Raw genomic sequence first — 15,004 nt, 5'->3', positions numbered from 1 at the left:
GTAATAATCTCTGTTAGTTTTAAGTTTTAATGCTACTCTTTACTTTCAGTTGAAAAACTTTTTCGTGTTTATATTTTCATTGTTTTTTTTTATAGTAATGCTAGAAAATCCCGCGCCCTTTTCATTGAATTTCTCTTCCCCCATGACATGTTCCTCCAAGAGAAGATCCTCCCACATAGCCTCCTTCCCTCAACCCCACCCCAAACCAAAATAATCCCCCTGAAAACGTTTGTACACTTCCCAATAACCATTACTGTATGTAAACACTGGACAAAGTTTTTAACTTGCAGCCCCTCCCCCACGGACTGTGGGGGAGTGAGTCATTCCAAAGACATAGTTAATATGGTTTTTGACTATGCGAAACAAAATGGCTATCTCAAAATTTGGATCCGTTGACTTTGTTAAAAAATTAGCGTGGGAGGGGGCCTAGGTGCCCTCCAATTTTTTGGTCACTCAAAAAGGGCACTAGAACTTTTCATTTCCGTCAGAATGAGCCCTCTTGCGAGATTCTAGGACCACTTGGTCGATACGATGACCCCTGGGAAAAAAAAAACAAAACAAAAAAACAAATAAACACGCACCCGTGATGTGTCTTCTGGCAAAAAATACGAAATTCCACATTTTTGTAGATTGTAGAAATTTTCGCTATAGGGTTCTCTTATATGTTGAACACGATGGTGTAATTTTATGGTGTGATGGCGTTAAGATTCTATGACTTTTAGGGGGTGTTTCCCCCTATTTTCCAAAATAAGGCAAATTTTCTCAGGCTCGTAACTTTTGATGACAAAGATTAAACTTGATGAAACTTATATATCTAGAATCAGCATAAAAATTCGATTCTTTTGATGCATCTTTTAGCATCAAAATTCCGATTTTTAGAGTTTCATTTACTATTGAGCCGAGTCGCTCCTTACTACAGTTCGTTACCACGAACTGTTTGATAAATCCGGAATCTATACAGTGGTCAAGTTACATAATTCGTAATCCTTTCCCCGGAGTTATTAGGGGATTCCTGGAAGAAATGCATTTCATTTGTCAAGATTATCATTTATTCTGAAAGGTAGATACTCAGAATGAACGTTTCTTCTTGAAGCTCTATTCTGAAATAAATTAAGCCTCGATCTAGAAAGTTGAAATTTTAAGTCAGAAAAAGTAGCAAAGTCAATTCCCGTCTGATTTGTCCTTTAATGTGAAATTTCAAGATTGTAGAAAGAATAAAATTTTTTTGAGTTGCAAGACTTTTTTGCAAGTAAAATCCACATTTAGACACGTTCAAGCCATTCTTTGTCCGAATATATTGGGACACACAACAATAAATTTTGACAATAAAAAGTAATAATCTATACTTGGAGTAGATATTAGGGGCATTTTCCCCTCATATCCACATTGGCTTATTCCTGTCACTCTGGATTTAAGAAAAAGAATACTTTTGGGTAATTTAATTGAAAAAACATTAAATTACTTTCCCTATATTTTTGAAAATACATCCCCCTACATGTTAATACGTCGGTTCAATTCAGTATGTAATTTCAGGACGCTTCTGATTTAAATTTAGCCCCAAAAATTGAAAAAAAAATTGAAAATTTGATCTTTGCTGATACAGAAATGTGGAGTGAGGTGCCTTTTCAAGGGGGTTAATTGAAAATTATCTCCCAGTCTTGTCGGTGGTCCACCCGTGCGAGTAGTTCAATATCAGCAACTCTTATAACATTCATGTTGAGACTAAACTGGGAAAGAAAAGGGTAATCCGTCAACATTGTAACAATTCTTGTAATATTTGTTTTCCTGGTTTTGATTTATAACTTGGGCTAATAATGTATGTCACGAACAATTTTTGTCGAACTTTGATTAGAATTAACTGCAGTGCTTGCCAAAAATTGCAGAATGAAAATAAAATATTGTTTAAATCTTTGAAGGATGTCGTAACTAAGTGGGAGGAAAACAAACCCGGACAAATGAAGTACATGGATAAAAATATATTATGTTATTTATTCATAGAGCGTTCTATCCTGTTACAGTTTCGCCAACGCCTCTGAAAAAGACAGCGCATCATAGATAAACTCTTTTAGTTTTTGTTTCCATTGGCACGATTAAAGGACAGAAATGTTCATTTTTCTTTTAATTGGATTGACAGCTAATGTAAGAAAGATTAAACGAATTATTATTATTCATTGTTATTATTATTTATTAAGATTAAACAAGGGTAAATAATTAACACATTAAAATTGCTATTTTATTTGTGTCTTTTGTGTTTCATCCTTATGCAAAAAAGAAAAAAATGTAGGCTGTGGTTAGAATTAGAGTTTAGGCCAGGGCCAGGTATGTATTAGGGCCAGGGATGTAGCCATGATTGATCAGCAGGTTATGATTGCTTTTAAATATAGACATAAAAACGCTTGGGACATTTCTGAATACGATATTAAAGAGTTTGTAACAGGCTTTTTCAATTGAAAGTAAGGAGTTACTCTAAAATATAATTCAAATAGAAATTAATACGTATATGAAGGCGTCGCCTCTCCTTAATACCTCACTCTTTGCGCTAAAGTTTGATTTTTTGTTCTAGTTATTTAAGAATAACGTCTGAATCACAAGGACTATTTAATTAGAATAATAAGCTTATTTTTAAATGAAAAGAATACTTTAACGTAAAGAACGAGGCATTGAGAAGGAGCAACCCCCCTCATATACGCAATAATTTCTGTTTATTTTCAGTTCTAATGTTGCATGTTGCTTTCAGTTGAAAAAACTTGTTTTTTGTTTGATTTCTGATAGTATTTTAACTAATTTCGGGAAATTCAGCTCCCCCTCCATGGAAAAATCCCTTACCCTAAGAAAATTCCTCCATAGAAATATCCTCCCACGTAAGCACTTCCACCAGAAAATCCCCTTCCCCCTCCCCAAAAATCTCTTTATACTTCCCAATAGCCAATACTATATTGTATATTCAATTTTTTTATTGTTTTATAATTTTTTGTTTCATAATTTTAATTAGTTTTTAATTAGTTTTTTTTAATTTTTAATTAATTTCTGTTTAATTAGAATAATAAGCTTTTTTTAAATGAAAAGAACACTTTAGCGTAAAGAACGAGGCATTGAGGAGGAATAACCCCCCTCATATACGCAATAATTTATGTTTGTTTTCAGTTCTAATGTTGCATGTTGCTTTCAGTTGAAAAAACTTGTTTTTTGTTTAATTTCTGATAGTATTTTAACTAATTTCGGGAAATCCAGCTCACCCTCCATGGAAAAATCCCTCACCCTAAGAAAATTCCTCCATAGAAATATCCTCCCACGTAAGCACTTCTGCCAGAAAATCCCCTTCCCCCTCCCCGAAAATCTCTTTATACTTCCCAATAGCCGATACTATATTGTATATTCAATTTTTTATTGTTTTATTATTATCAAGATTCTGTTTCTTACAGTTTCTGTTTCTGTTACTATGGAGCCACATCACTTCCTACTTACAGTTTGTTACCGTAAACTGTTTGATGAACGTAAAAACCGGCTTAACTAATATTTAAACAAAGAAGTCTTGGTAGACTAAGGAAGCTTATTCGTTTTTAACTCCAATGAATACATTTTTTCTGCGTTTTATTTTTCGTAGTTATTTGCTTACTTTCGTTTACTTTAGGGGTACAATGTTTAGAAATAGTGTCATTTGTGATTTAAATGAGGATTTTTCTTGCCTCTAATACAGAATCTGGAAAAATATAGCAAATGGTTTCAATTTTTTAGAGAGATGATTTTAACTCATACCAGGTTTAAAAAAAAGACATTTTCAATTATACCTGTACGAGACTAAGCTGCGTAAAAAGAGTACTTCAACCAAAATTTCTAAATTTCATAGCCCTACATAATATTTTCTCTGAAATTTCTGAGACATTTCTGTAGGAAGGGGTCTTTCCCGTCGTTTATCTTGTCATCCTTGTTTTAACCCCATTGATACTTCAGGAGCCTGTACAAAGATTAAAAAAAAAACTAGTTTTTTATCTGAAAGTAAGGAGCGACATTAAAAATCAAAAAGAAACAAAAATTACTCCGTGTATGAAAGGGGCTGTTCCCTTCTCAACGCCCCGCTCTTTACGCTAAAGTTTAATTCTTTCTCTAAATTCTACTTTATTAAACAATAAAAACCTTTAGCGTAAAGAGGGGGGCGTTGAGAAGGGAACAGCCCCTTTCATACACGGAGTAATTTCTGTTCGTTTTGAGATTTAATGTCGCTCCTTACTTTCAGTTTAAAAACTAGTTTTTTATTTAATTTCTAAGCGTTTTTGAATTCATACATGTGTGATTTTGGCTCTCCGAACATACATTATTAAAAGGAAATTTGCATATTAATTCTTTTTTTGGCTAATAAAAAAAGTATATTAGGGGGTTTGTCCCCTCGTTAATACCTCGCTCTTTACACTAAACATCACAAAACACAAAAGTTTTGTCCCAATTCTTTAAGAATAACTCCTGAATCAGAAAGGCCGTAGAATAAATAGTTGAAATTACTAAAAATACTTTAGCATAAAGAGTGAGGTATTTACTACTACTACTACTACTAATAACTCACTGCAGCACCAAGCCGCCTGAGGCCAACACAGCTACGCACGCTCCTCCTCCAACCTAATCTATTTAAAGCCTCCCTCTTTACACCCTCCCAGGAAGTTCCCATTTCCTTTAAATCCTTATTTATGACATCCTCCCAACCCAGACAAGGACGACCTGCTTTCCGTGTAGCCCCAGACGGTTGGCCAAAAAGGACAATCTTCGGTAATCTGTCATCCTTCATCCGTAGAACGTGGCCTAGCCATCTCAACCTTTCTTTCATTATAGCCCCAGAAAGCGGGATTGAACCACACTTTTCGTACAACCTACTGTTTGAAATACGGTCAGTCAGCCGGGTACCCAGAACAATCCGTAGGCAATTTCTCTGGAAAACATCTAGTAAATTTTCATCTGCTTTTCGGAGTGTCCATGCTTCAGAGCCATATTTGACCACTGTCATCACTGTAGCTTCCAATATTCTAATCTTGGTTTGTAGGCTTATCTTTCTATTCTTCCAAACTTTTTTTAACTGTGAAAAAACACCCTGAGCTTTAGCTATCCTACTTTTAACATCTTCACTGCTCCCACCATCTTTACTAATAATACTACCAAGGTAACTGAAGCTCCCAACCTGATCAATCTTTTCGTTACCTAAGGTCACCTGTTCATCTTCACTTATTCCTAACCTTAGTGACTTAGTCTTCTTAACATTAATTTTTAAGCCTATTTTAGCACCCTGAACTCGTAAAACCTCTAAAAATTCATTCATTTTGCTCACACTTTCATCTAATATGCTTAAATCATCAGCATAATCTAAGTCCAGGAGCGTTCTTCCTCCCCATTTGATTCCATGGTCTCCAATTGCCTTTCCTGTGCTCCTTAAGACGAAGTCCATCAAAATGATCCATATAAAGGGGGATAGAACACAACCCTGCTTAACTCCTGATTTAATACAAAACCAGTTGCTAACCTCATTTCCTACCTTAACCGCAGCAGTATTATTCTCGTACATAGCGCAAATCACTTTAATGTATTTTTTTGGTATACCATATAACGATAAGACCTTTGTTAACGCTGTTCTATCAACAGAATCGAAAGCTTGCTCATAATCGATAAAACTAAGGACCAAAGGTGTTTGACAACGAAGGGACTTCTCAATTATTAACCTAAGAGTGAAAACATGGTCGACACATCCTCTACCTTTTTTAAAACCGCATTGTTCTTCCCTTAAAACTTTGTCTACAGCATGTCTCAGTCTAAAAAGTATCATATTACTCAGTAATTTGCTACCTACAGAGACCAGACTAATGCCTCGATAATTCCGACATTCACTCTTGTCACCTTTCTTATACAGTGGTTTAATTAAGGTTTTCCTAAAATCATTGGGTACTTCCCCTTTTTCAAAAATCATGTTCATAATCTTCAGTAGCTTATTCCTAACCTCAGAGCCACCATATTTAAGGAACTCATTAATCATACTATCAGCACCTGGGGCCTTATTATTTTTTAATCCTTCTAGTACTGTCGCTAATTCTTCCTCACTAAACAAATCTTCCTTCACATCCAAGGTATCACAAACTTTTTCATTTTCATCTATATCTTTTCCTGCAACTGTATCTCGGTTTAGCACATTCTCAAAATGTTCCACCCATCTTTCTTTAACTTTTTCCTTATCACTAATTGTGACCCCATTTCTATCTTTAACTGGGACTAGTCCGGATCGGCTACTCCCTTTCAATTTATTAACATGCCAGTATAATATTTTACTATTATGCCGTCTAGCCGCATCTTCCAGATCCTCAGCAATTTTATCCATCTCCTCCATTTCACATCTCCTTAGTTCATATTTTAATGCTTTCTCCACTTTCTTTACATTCCTTTTGTTTTCATACGACCTATCGCTCAGATAATTCTTATACAAACCCCTTCTACTCTCTATTAAACCTAAAGCTTTTTCACTAATATTCCTAGTTGCTGTCTTAGCACTCTTCCCTAGGACACCATCAGCAACTTCACAAATTGTTTTTCTGAAATTATTCCATCCATCTTCCACATTGTCAAATTTTAAACCCTCAAGTTTAGTATTCAACTGTTCCTGGAATTTTTTTCTCAAATTTTCATCCTGAAGTCTACCAACATCATAACTTCCCGGGAGGGAGTTACTCTTCCGAAATTTCAGCTTTAAATTAACCTTAGACACTACTAGATGGTGATCTTTACTTTTAACATCAATAACGGCACTCCTATACACCCTAGTATCTTGTATTGATCCTGCTAGTCTTCTGTTTACAATAACATAATCAATAAGGTTTGCTGTCTTACCATCACGTGAATACCATGTCAACTTATGGGCCATTTTGTGACCAAACACCGTATTGGTTATAACTAGGTTGTTATACCTACAAAATTGCAAAAGCCTATAGCCATTACTGTTTTCTTTTCCTACACCAAAATTACCTAGGCTAGGATACCATCTATCCCTATTTCTACCAACCTGGGCATTAAAATCTCCTAGCAAAAACACCATATTTCTACCTGGTACCCTGTCTATTTGCTCCTGTAACTGTAAGTAAAATTCATCTGAGTCACTAGTATCTCCATCAGTTGGTTCAATGGGGGCATATACTACTATAACTGATACCCTAAACTTTTTAGTCATAAAATGAGCAATTAGTATTCTATTATTAATACCTTCCCAGCCTAAACAAGACTTAGCAGCTTCCTTATTCATCATGAGCCCTACTCCCTGTCTATGTACCCCATCCTTCCTTCCTGAGTAAACAAATTCTATGTCACCTAATTTCATGCTTCCTACCCCTGGGATATGAGTTTCTGAAACTCCTAATAAATCCAGTTCAAACCGTCTGAATTCGTCAGTCAAAATGTCGATGCGATAATCATTTTTTAACGTCGTAACATTCCAAGTTCCAATTTTCATGTTCTTTAAATCTTTGAAATTATTTTGGCCTCAAGAAAAGCAGTGATCCCGGATACCAGTGCAGGATGGGGACCAACATATCTTCTCAAGTCTACACCGAAGCGCTTAAGCCGGCTTAGAACCGGACAGCAAGAAGTCCCTGGGACCTCCAGTAAGTTGGAGGCTTTGTGCAATCCTGGGCCCATCTTGGTCACAACATGGTTTTCAGCACTTGGCGATGCTCTTCTATCAACAAGAGTCGAAATCCTGCACAGACAGTCCCAAGCCTATTACCTCCGACTCATTATATATTCATGCCTACAAATATTATGCTACTACGGGGAGGCAGCCCATAGTAGATAAATTAGCTAGGAAGAGGTTTTTCAGCCCGAAAACGCCCATCAAAACAAACCAAGACCAGAAAATTATCCAATAATCAGAATCCCGTACGAGTGCTGTGTTGTTTACTAGGCTATAATTTCCTCAAGGGGCGCCACTCCTCAAGTGGGAAAAATTGACCGCAAGTTTCCCAGTCTTGCAGGTACCCCGAAAGGGTCGAGGCAGCCCTTTACAGAGGCCGTTGTCCATAAATCTGGATCTTACGCCCTGCCGCAGTTGTCCTCCTATAGAGGATCCTCCCACGATGGTGTTCTGCTTCACCATGCAATTTAACCCATTGCTGGGAGAAGGTTTGTAACTCATCTGACGCGTGAACACGGCAGTTGGCCCTGCTGAGTGTACATTTGAGGGGCCTTCTTCCTCCTCCACCTGAAATTATGACCCCCAGGGGAGGGTTTCCCAGTTTCTATTATGGGCCCCACTTGGACAAGGTCCTACTTGGCCTAAGCCTCCTATGGAGCTACTCTACCTATCTATAGGGCTTACATATATACATATACATATATACATACATACATATATATATATACATACACATATATACATATATACATATATATACACACACACATACATACATATACATACACACATACACATACACATACATACATATACACATACATACACATATACTCACTAACGTGCAAATATATACCCTGAATTGGTATAGGCTAGGTCTGTATATGGTGAATATTAATTTCCTTTCTGATGCAAATGCACAATAACTTTGGATTCAGGATGTAATTCTGACTATAGAGATAAGTATTTTTCTTACTTGAAGTGTATGTGCAGAATTAGAAATTCTGCTGGTACTACAAAAGTAGACCTAAGTAGCCAATTTACCCTGTCTGAAACATCTCACAAGCCAACACCTTATAAAAAACACCTTTGATAATTTAAATGAATAAGAAAACTTATTAGAAATTCTGCTGATACTGCAAAAGTAGACCTAAGTAGCCAATTTAGCCTGTTTGAAAAATCTCACAAGCCAACACCCTATAGAAAACACCTTTGAGAATTTAAATGAAGAAGAAAACTTATTAGACGTTTTGCTGAGCGAAACGTCTGTCTCAAAATTTTGACTGCATGCGTTTGGAAAATGAATGGGTTTGAGAGAAGGATAGCGTGCCCTCCAATCTCTTTTTACTCTTAAAAAGGGCACCATAACTTTTAATTTTGAATCGAATTAGCTCCTTTAAAAGTTTCAGTGATATTTCTAGCTATTATAGAGCGGTGTTGTCTAGGGGCTTATACGTCCCTTCGAAAACCTACATGTTAACAGTTTTCTGTTTCATTGAAACTCCTAAACGTTCCCTATAAGTTTCGTCTTGATTCCCTTAGCGTCATTAGTCACAGTAGCTATAGTGCTAGTACTATAAGCATACATATAGTGCATTCTGGCTAGTTTAAAGTCCCCCAAAACTCACTCTTAAAGGTCAAAATTAATAATATTAGTTGCTCTTCGGATATTGCTTTGCTACCTTTTAGAAAGTCCACATGCTCATAGTTTGTTTTGATTGAGTTCAACTTCCACCTAAATATCCCATAAAAAGCTTCACCTTAATACCCTTAGCTTGTGCAGTAGCAATAGTTATAGTAGCATTAGTACCCGTATGCACAGAGCACCTTTGTTTTCTTCAATATCCCCTCCAACACATGCTGAAAGTTTCAGCTTAATATATACCATCAACCGTTCATGAAGTATTTCTGATCCGTCCACTTCACAACCTGTGTAAGCATAGTGTGCATCCAATTCGTTCCATACAGTTTCTGTACTTCCACAATTTTCCACCTTAGTATCCTTAGTTTTAATAGTAGCAGTAGTAGCAGTAATATTAATTCTAGTAGCCTAAGCTTTAGTGGTAATAGTAGCAATAGAAGTAGTAATAATATTGACAGTAGCAGCCGTATGAGTGGAAGCAGTGGCATTAGAATGCAAATATTTTCTTTAGGTTAGTTCAACATCTCTCTCAACAGGCCCTGTTAGTTTCAACTTCTCACACAAAACTGTCCCTAAGATATTGCTATTACACCCTTTTGACAACCTGCATTCAGAGGATGCGTTCTGATTCAGTTCATCTTCCCCCTCAAATTTTTGAAAATTTCACCTGCCATACCCTTGGGCATAGTTGTAACAGTAGTCGTAGCAGTAATATTGATATTAGAAGTAATAGAATTGAGAAGCGGTAATATAGCAGCAGTAGTATTAACCTACTGCCTTTTGGTCAGTAGAACGTCCCTCTCATAAAATCCTGAAAGTTTCAACTTAATACAATAAGACATCGCTTTAACATTGCTGATAAGCCCTTTTGATAACCTGTATGTGCATATACTTCTTGGAAATTTTCATTCCAATGCTCTTAGCCCTACAAGTAGTTGCCATAGAAGTAGAAGTAGTAAATGTAGCAGTAACAGTAGTATTAGCAGCATTGTGCGCATATTGCCTTTTGGTGAGATGATCTTCCCCTTTGAGTATTCTCAGAAAGTTCGAACTTAATACCCAAATTAATTCTTGAGGTACGCTATTTTGACAATGTGCATGTACATAGAGTCTTTGGATTTAATCCAAATTTAGGAGGAGAAGAACCCCTCATATGCGTAATAATCTCTATTCATTTTAAGTTTTAATGCTACTCCTTACTTTCAATTGAAAAAAACTTTTTCATGTTTATTTTTTCATTGTTTTTTTTTATTGTAATGCTAGAAAATCCTGCTCCCTTTTCATTGAATTTCTCTTTCCCCATGACATATTCCTCCAAGGAAAAATCCTCCCACATAGCCTCCTCCCCTCAACCCCCCACCCCAAACCAATAATCCCCCTGAAAATGTCTGTACACTTCCCGATAAACACTGGAACACTGGTCAAAGTTTGTAACTTGCAGCCCCTCTCCCGGGGACTGTTGGCGAGTAAGTCATCCCCAAAGACATAGTTATTATGGTTTTCGACTATGCGGAACAAAATAGATATCTCAAAAGTTTTGATCCGTTGACTTTGGGAAAAAATGAGCCTGGGAGGGGGCCTAGGTGCCCTCCAATTTTTTGGTCACTTAAAAAGAGATCTAGAACTTTTCAATTACGTTAGAATGAGCCCTCTTGCAACATTCTAGGGCCACTTGGTCAATACGATGACCCCTGGAAAAAAAATAAAAAATAAACACACACCCGTGATCTGTCTTCTGGCAAAAAATACGAAATTCCACATTTTTGTAGATAGGATCTTGATCGTTAAGATTCTATGACTTTTAGGGGGTGTTTCCCCTATTTTCCAAAATAAGGCACATTTTCTCAGGCTCATAACTTTTGATGAAAAAGACTAAATTTGATGAAACTTATTTATTTAAAATCAGCATAAAAATCTAATTCTTTTGATGTATCTTTTAGCATCCAAATTCCGTTCTTTAGAGGTTCGTTTACTATTGAGCCGGGTCGCTCCTTACTACAGTTCGTTACCACGAACTGTTTGAAAAGTAGCAAGGATTTTTTCAATAGAACTAATGTTTGACTAACCTAATATACACGTGGTACGGATATGCTGGTTTTAAGGAGGTCATTAGTAATATTTACTGACAACTCAACCAAAGGTGAGAAAAAGAAAAAGAAAAGAAAGAAATAAACAAATAAATTTTGAAAACTACAAACAAAACCATAACAATGAAGAATTGACAGGGGAAAACAGAAAAAGGAAAAAAAAAACAAATAGTAAAATTATATAAAAGACCAGAAATATTATCCACGAAAGACAATTTCAGAAGTGCCTTCACCAATAATCTGCCTCTGTTACCTTTCGTTTCTTTTTCTGAACTGGAGACACTGGACTAGCCACTCCATACCACGAGGATAGGAAGCTGTTGTTAGTCCAGAGAGGTAGCCGTAGCAAATATTTCACATACTTGTAGAAAAATTTCCGTATATTCCAAATATCTGAAGCAGTAAGAAGAGGCCAAAATGGTGTAAGGGCTAGAGACGGTATTACACTAATACCAAGGATGTCATTAGCATAGTTAGCTAGCGTAACATCAATACATTTAAATATACATGTGGCTAGAACCTTCTGTTGTGGCACAATGATAGTATTATTAAACAGTGTCGGAGAAGTAATAGTGCCCTGTCTAATATTCTTTTTTACTGGAATTGAAGGAGTGAGTTCCACCGTACCAGGTGACCTTAACTCTGGCATTTAGCTTTTTATACATATCACTTATCAATGTGATGATAAAAATATTAACTCCACGCTTATAAGCAGGCAATAAGATATGCGAATGTATATCCGCGTCGAAAGCTCTTGATACGTCTAACCCAGTAAAATAACTCATTGTTTTCATGAGCATGTAGAAGTAAAATAGCAATCAAATGGTGAGCATGGTCTCGGCCTGCTCCTTTCTTGAAGCCGAATTGGTTATCCGGTGTATAAGACTTATCAGATATCTCATCAATAATTAGCAACTAAAAAACTTTGCACAAAAATAGGTGACACCGTAATTGGCCTGAAAGAAGAAAATTTTTCCGAGGGCTTTCCCCTTTTTGAAACTGGGGCTATTAGTCCAGTACTGAACAAATTAGGAACTATATCACAAAAGAATATCATCTGAATGAGTAAGATCAGATGCTCAATCAGAAGAGGGGACCTACATCTTAGATGCTTTGCACAGAGGCTATCAACACCGCGAGAAGTAGCTTCGAAATGCACTTAGTAACCACAGATCGAGTAACAATCAATTCATTGGCCTAAGCAATAATCAGGCTCCCTTTCACATTCATTTGACAATGATGGATAAGGCTCGAAAAATTCACTTTTAAAGTAACCATAGCACTGGTCATTGGTAATTTTAAAGCTTTATAGGCTTTTTTAATTATCTTTTTTGAGTAATTTCCATACAAAATTAGGTTCACTTGTGGCTTTACTTGACAGTTCAGCTACTGATTTAGCCTGGTGTTGCCTAAGAACTTTCGCAAAACATCGCTTTGTTTTCAGATGAATTTCATTTACCAATCCTTTCCGTGGCATACCACATTCCTTCCAGACGCGTAACCAGAATTTTGATTTAGCACAAGAATGAACAAGATAAGGGTTAATTGATGAGCCATGCTTCTCAGTTCCAAACGTACTCTTCGTATGGATGTATTAGCACCGTCGGCAGCTCGTAGAGTATGAAAGATCTCTGCAGAGTTATTCAGCAAGCAAATATTCGGCAAGGTTTCCTTCTCTGCAGAGGTTAGTAGAATATTTTGGGAAACTAGATGAAACGGCACTTTGATCTTTTTCAAAATAAAGTCACTAACAGCCCATAACCTAAACATATCTACATAATACCAAACAGTGGTTTCATGCCATTTACTATCATTGTGTGAACTTGGATCACGCGGTGCAATAGTTGAACTGGGAATATATTATTGATAGGCATATGGTCTGACGTTTGGAAAGTAGAGATAAGTGAGGATCTGGAGTTTGGTTATACATTCGGGGAGTCCATGAAAATGTCCAGAGAAAAGGTACTGCCAGAGCTATGGATATATGTGGAATTTTGGAAATTCTCGACCGCCAAGAGCTGAGGACACGTACTATTCAGAATATTTGCACGCCTGCTACTGTCGTCAAAATGTTACATTTCATGTCACCAGCAAGGATTACTCCTAGGTTTTGCGCTTCACCGTCAGCTATGAGGGAACTTACTAGAAAACAAGCTTGATTAAATTATCTTTCTGATGTAGAATTCCAGTAATTGGTGGGTATATACACTGAGACCACAACATAATTCTGAATTTTAACTCCCATAAAATAGTCACTGTCGCAAAAGTGTTCGGGCATGAGGACACAAGCAAGAACAGCAGTTTCTCCACTCGGCTGACCAGCCCTGGAAAGTCTAGCGGCATGACTTAATACGACAGTAGAAACAATCGTGTTCAGCAAACATAGACTGTCGGAGGTGAGAAGGATGGTTTTATATATATATATATATATATATATATATATATATATATATATATATATATATATATATATATATATATATATATATATATATATATATATATATATATATATACATATCAGTCTAGATAAATCGTTAGAAGAAAAAGAAGTTTTTGTCCCACCACCTCCAGAACAATTGAAAGAGATAACAGTCCGGCAATATGTCTTTCATAATGACGCAAGATAAGCCGAGGCAAAAGGTAAAGGTCCAGTAAAAGAAAAATGTAATTTTACAAAGGTACTTCTTGTAACTTAAGGTCCATTTGGACGTAAAGATATCAAGAAAAAACGCAAACTACGCCACTGCTATAAGCTAAAAGCAATGATTACTATTCATCTTTTTATAGGCATACTTATACTTGTTAGTTAAATATTACTTATTATTAATTTTCCTTATCTAGTCTGCTACATCGGGTCAAGAATCAGCACCAGCTCTCAGTAATAACCTCTGCTATTGGAGTGGTTCACCTCCAATTTGTACCGGAACATGTAATGATGGAGAATCACCTGTGAGGGCCTCGGCAGGTGGAGACAATTCAATGTGTATTACCGGTCAAAAGGTATATTGTTGTCGGTCAGAACTGGGTATTGCTCCAGCAGATAATCTTAAACCAGGATGTATCTGGAAAGGCACTGCCCCCTTTTGTGCTGGAACCTGTGACGTCAATTTTAGATTGGAGAAATTTAGTGATGTTGGTGACGGACATCCATGCTGGATAGGAAGAAAAGCCTTGTGCTGTCCGCTGACATAAGTACTTTTTTGTGCTATTCCAACTAATAAAATCAAATAAACGTGTTTTTTCTGTCTTTGGAAATGAAATAGTTATTGACAGTGGAACCTTTTTAAATTTTTCCAATCTTCTAGCTTCTTTGTCTAGACAACCTAAATCTTCTGGATTATATTTTCTATCCCTTGACATCCAAGCTTTTAAGGCTCCTCGCTAATCACTTATTATAATGAATTTGTGGCTTAACCGGACCCGCTGAAAGAAAAATAGTTTTTTTTCTGTGGGCAGACTATACTCGCATATGTAGCAAGGCTTAGACGTTGTCTTGCAAATATCATTTATTTCTTATGGAGAACTAATTTTACTGAAAAGGTGCCTTACTTCACATTAATTGCTCAAAACACTCGGCTTGCCAAATTTTGAGGGATTACATAACAGATATACTGAGACAAA

General features: G+C 36.4%; 1 long non-coding RNA gene across 1 annotated transcript; it reads left to right on the top strand.

Annotated features, from left to right (window-relative positions):
• Positions 1 to 2,013: 2,013 nt before the first annotated feature.
• LOC136034221 (uncharacterized) lies at positions 2,014 to 14,643 on the top strand. Its single transcript, XR_010619148.1, has 2 exons — positions 2,014 to 2,139; positions 14,225 to 14,643. It is a non-coding gene; the product is annotated as an uncharacterized LOC136034221 (long non-coding RNA).
• The last annotated feature ends 361 nt before the right edge of the window (positions 14,644 to 15,004 follow it).

This window comes from Artemia franciscana, chromosome 12, assembly GCF_032884065.1.
Source record: "Artemia franciscana chromosome 12, ASM3288406v1, whole genome shotgun sequence".
Lineage (NCBI taxonomy): Eukaryota > Metazoa > Arthropoda > Branchiopoda > Anostraca > Artemiidae > Artemia > Artemia franciscana.
This window is presented reverse-complemented; position numbering and strand designations above follow the sequence as displayed.